At 38.1% G+C, this 5,521-nt stretch overlaps 1 protein-coding gene across 1 annotated transcript in view; it reads right to left on the bottom strand.

Moving 5' to 3' along the window:
- The window catches only part of PITPNC1 (phosphatidylinositol transfer protein cytoplasmic 1), a 208,045-nt gene that overhangs the window by 4,182 nt on the left and 198,342 nt on the right, over nt 1–5,521 (bottom strand). The gene's annotated exons all lie outside the window — the stretch shown is intronic.

The raw sequence follows: 5,521 nt of genomic DNA, 5'->3' as shown, positions 1-5,521 counted from the left end.
GAGGAAGCCAAAGAGAGGTTTAAAAAGCAGGGGATTCACTAACTTTATGAGGAGTAAATCATAAAGTTAGCTAAACCAGCCAAAAGGGGAATGAGTACAAGGAAGTGAAGTCAAAATAGTCTTAGAACAGAGAAGAGTGGAAATTATTTAGGGGTGACTCTCGTGAAGTGAGCTAAAGGGGTAGAGAGTATTAGCACGTGGCAGTGCCGTAGGCTGGGATCTCCTAAAGCAGAAGTTAGAAGATCCCTTCCAGGACAGGCTCAGGTTTGTTTGGTTTAATACTTACCTTCCATATACCTTCCCGAATCGATTCTTTAAATCAGTGCATTCAGCAACAGAAAGAACACTTTCATTGCTATTGTAGGAGACTTGACGTAGAGGGCTGAGAAAGGATGCTTGCTAGGTGCAATGCTCACACACAGATATATTTTTGCACGGCATATATGGGTGTCAGAGAGTGCAGGTCTACACTGAACTTGAAGTCTAGCCTAACAGCTTGAAGATGGCTGACACTAATTCCACCCACGCTGATCTATAAATAAAACGGCACATGACATTATGGTTTTTCACCCGAGTCTGCAGTTTTTCAGTATTTCAAGATAATGATGTTAAATCCAGCGGATCCCAACAGGGGACACTTTGGAGACATTTTTGTTTGTCACAACTGCACTGCGGTTGTTACTGGCGTCTAATGAGTAGAGGCCAGAGAGATGCTGTGGAACATGCTACAATGCACAGGTCCCTCCCACACCCTCCAACAAAGAATCATCACATCCAAAATGTTACAGTGTTGAGGGTGGGAAACCTGTCTTTCTCCACTTAAAAAAAGCTTAAGGAACCCATTCACCGTCAGTATGTGAAATACATAAAAATAACAATTAGTCTCACTTTAAATTCTTCTGTTGTTTTATTCCTTATGCCCACCCTACTTCTTGAACATTTTACTTTGTTTTACCAACAATTTTCCCAGATGGGCATTCTTCTGCTGCTCTTGTGGCAGAATTTAACTTCACACCTGTTTACAATAAAGGTGTGCTGAGCGACTAGATAACTGACCACCCTGATCACTAATTATCGTGGCGGGTATTCACAGCTGGAATTTTTCCTTAGGTATTTTCTGCATCATGTGGCTTGGTGCCTTTTTATATCAATCCATGTGTGTCATGTGAGATTCTCTTCATTTCCAAAGGGCAGACTTGCCAGAAGTTTATGATTTAATTCAGTGTGGTCTGGGGCCAAGATGGAGGGCGGCTCTAAATCCAGACCTGGGCTGTTATTTAGCTAATGACCTCCCCTACAACCCCCACGCCCCAAAGCTGTCAATCAAGGATGCTGTCCATAGCAATGTAAGTATCAAGAACGTTAAGCAGAAGTCTGGCCAAGCAAAGAGCATGCTTTTTCTTTTAGAAAATCGAGGTAACTGGAAGCAATAAAGAGATGCTGCTTTGTAATTAAACAAATGCACTTCAGTTAACAATAATAACACATTCTTTCAATACAACCACTTTAATTTCAATGGCTGGTTATCAAAATTTTAAAAAACAAATACACCTGGAATAAATACCGAGGTCATGTTAAGCTAAAAGTTTAACATTTAAAGAAATTTCTCTATACATGTGTTCAAGAGATCTTTTCTTTCCTCCCCCTCACTGGCATGACAATAATTTGGAAAACAAAAACAAAGACATTTTGGTTTCTTTGTTCTAGTGAATCTCAATAAAAATCATTTTTTATCTTTAATTAGCTCAATGTTAAGAGAGGGCTTATGCTGTCTCATTATGTACTTTCAAGGACATATCAATTTTATGGATGTGAAGAAGGATTTAATAATAAAGATACTCAAAGATACTGCCTTATTCATAATAGTGAAAAACTGAAAATGACCCAGGGGATTGATAGTACTATGCAACCATTAAAAATGATGTAGAAAATATTTAACACTATAGAGAAATGTCCTTGGCATATTATTAAAAATAACAGGTAGAAAAATTATACATCTTAAATCGTTTTTGTTGTAAAAGCATTATATACATTTTAAAATGACTTGAAAGTACATATTTCAAAATGTTAGCAGTGATTGTTTTGAGAGGTTGGAATTATGGGTAATTTTCATTTTCTTCTTTTTGCTTATTTATTTTCTCCACATTTTCTACATGGAATACGCACTACTTGCGTAAGAAAAATAGAACATTATTTAAAAATATTATCTGGGGTCATTAGAAAATGGACACCTTCAATCTGGAATTGGTAAGGGGGAGACACACTTTTCTAGAATTTCTGCTCATTCTACAAACATGATTCCATGTTGCTGTTTTAAATTAAGAGTTAAGAAATAAAATTTCAGTAAATTTCATCTAAAAGAAAAAAAATCTCCCAATTCGACCACATAAGAATGAACATTTCTAGTAAACTAGGTCTCTAAAAGATGATGATAATTTGGTCCCTGCCGATGTGGAAAGAAAATATGTTTGCCTAAATCCTGAACTATCCCCACATACCCTACGCTTACAGAAGTGATGAAAACATTTTCAATATTTGTTGGTAATTTATGGAAAGCCTAATCAAGGGAAAACATTCCTGTTCAGTTATATGGTAAAATACATGACGTCCTGCATCTCCAAAGTCTATGACCCCAGAATCTAGATATGAATCAATTTTTTTAGTTACATTCAGTCTTGTGCCCAATGACAGACTGTCCTTTCGAAGAAAACTCACCTTCATTACTGATTAATTTTCAATGATCAGTGACTTCTAACAATTTAGGTTCAGTTCTCTTTGTTTTCAGCAAACGAGTTTATGTGTATCAGAAACTCTTCTTAATTAACGGAATCCTATGTCAATTATTTTGCAAGTAAACTGATAATCACCCCTTAATTTATAGATTTTAATGGTTGCAATCTACTTTTCGTAAATAAGGTTTCTTAAATAAAGGTGTTATAAACAGGTAACACTAGCTAACTGCCTGATTTGAGAATTTGGGAACTAATGCGGTATTTCTTCAAAGAGAGGCACAACCTAACATCTCTGCCAAAGACTGATTGGAAGCAGCACTGGGAAGTAAGGTGGGCGTACAAACGCCCTCCTCATCGCACCTCACTGGAATAGATTGCCTTTCTTCACAATCTTGCTAGGCCATTTCTTTCCTTCTCTTTCTCACCCTCCTTCAGGCGAGAGCAGAGCAAATCTCAGTCTCCTGTCCCAGCATGTGGAGGTCACGCTGAACGGAGCCAGAGTAGCACTTTCTCTTCTGCTCGGTGACCGGGCTGAGACTGGACCCTCCTCCTCCACCATTAGTCCAGCGTTGTTGACAGGGCAGCTCTGGACGAGCGGCTTTGTTAAGTGAGGAATCTTTTCAATCTCCTAAACCAGGAACTAAAGGTTCTCGTTAAGGAGCCAAATACATCTCAACTTCATGAGCCCTGGTCCACTGCCAGCGTTTTCTATATTTAAAAAATTAAATCTGGGTTTTAATTATTAATTTATTGAACCACTCAAGTAATGTATGGATTATATTCCATAGAAATAGTTTAAGGTGTATTGGATGACATAGAGAAAAGAGTTTACCTCCTTTTAACCTCCCCTATAATCCTGTTCCTTCTGGACATAACCACTCTTAAGAGCTTGAGGCACAGCCTGCCAGAGTTTTCCCTACGAAGTCACATGTATGTTACTACACACACACAGTCTCATTTAATTTTACACTACGGAATCAAACTATACTATATACATCCTGTATCGTTCTGGCTTGCTTTTCTCACTAATGGAAAATGTACATATTTCCACACCAACACATAAGAACTACCTTATTCTTTTTAACTGTTTCACACATATTCAGAATATGGGACTATCATAACCTAATTGGCCATATTCCTGTTAATGGACATTTACCCTGAGATTAATTTTTAGCTTTTATCAACAACACTACACGTGTATTATTCCTTAAGAATGGAATTGCCGGGTCATAGGTTATTAGTACTTATTATTTTTATAAAAACTACCAACTTGTTCTTCCACCTATCCAAAACTGAATATTGTCATTCTCCTAAATTTTTGATGTCAGATGAGCAGATATATCTTCCTGCCGTTTTCATTACATCTCTTATGATTAGTAGTGAGGTTACTGGACATTTGCGTTTCTTCTACTGTTTACCTATTCATATACTTTACCTTTTTCTATTGAGTTGTTGGATTTTTGAGTTATAGGACCTCTTTATATATTACAGGTATTAATCCTCTGTTGGCTGCATGTTGCAAGTATCTTCTCCTAGTCTTTCAACTTTGTTTATGGTGGCAATTTTCTTTAAATTATTTTAAAGAAGGCAAGTTGATTTCTCAGGAAGTGGAGGCGAGATCATATATTTTAAAGGCCGTTACGATAGAACTCAGTTGAATGTACAGAGAAACTACAAATGCTAAGGGACAAAATGTTTGCAAGAATTTTCCTACATTGTATTGCATAGTTGTAGCAGCTAAAAATTCTTAAAAAGTCTTATGACTCGAATTCAATAACCTGTCCGATGGCACATTATGTTTTATTGCCTTCTATAAACATTTTTCTCCACTTCTAGGGTCCTCAGCCTAAATAGAAGTCATTTTTTTTCTCGCTCTTAGTCAAAATGAAAGTCTTGAATAAGTGGCTGTGCTGGGGTCAGGGGGAGGCTCTGGCAATCATGAATTAGATTTGATACTCCTTTGGCTCCATCAAAATGGTGGCTATCCTTTGGGAAGTACCTTTTTTAATCATTTAAAATGATTATAAATTCAATCAATACTCATTACAAATAGCTTAGGGTGGTTATACTTTTCTGTAGTGAAAGATGGCAAATCCTCGAGGCTTGGAGCATACTATTTCCATGTAATTCAGACCACTAAGATCCAGAATCATAACCTATGCTTGTGATTTTCACCCCCTATACTTCTTAACTTGGAGAAGTGGAGTGGGGGTGGGTCACAGATTGCTCTGAAAAACTGATGGAAAGTTAGGGGTTCTCTCTCCAGAGAAATGAACAGAAGCATAAGAGCCATGGCCCTCACATTCAAATTTCAAGAAACCTGAGGCCACCAGAAAATGCTGCCTTCGTGAACTCAACCAGCTAATGCTAGTCCCTAAGCAGGCCTCTTTCTCCACCTTAAGCTTGCTTCACCCACTGGTAGTCCTGCTCTAGGGATTCCAGGATGATTTCTAAGTCATTTTCATGAGGTAGTTTCATCTAGACCAGGCAGAACATCCCCTTCCCATAGTTTTTTCGAAGGGTCAGGGTTTCAAAGACATTCATGAGGTTCCTCCCTCTGGTAATCCTGTGCTCATCTCTCAAAATACTGTCAGATTGTGAAGCAAAACTATGCTTCTGTGAAGCTGGGCTGTCTATTTTTATCCCCATACCCTCTCCCCCCATCTTCCGAAATGTGTTGTTGCTGCTTCTCTGATTAGTGTTCCAGTCACGCAGGAGAGACCCAAGGCTCATGGATAAAGACCAATCAAGGCTTTGAAAGACAAACTCAGCTCCTCCAGCAGTGGAAA

Source organism: Pteropus alecto, unplaced genomic scaffold (assembly GCF_000325575.1).
Source record: "Pteropus alecto unplaced genomic scaffold, ASM32557v1 scaffold134, whole genome shotgun sequence".
Taxonomy (NCBI): domain Eukaryota; kingdom Metazoa; phylum Chordata; class Mammalia; order Chiroptera; family Pteropodidae; genus Pteropus; species Pteropus alecto.
The sequence above is the reverse complement of the archived record's forward strand: the minus strand, read 5'-3'. Positions and strand labels throughout refer to the sequence as shown.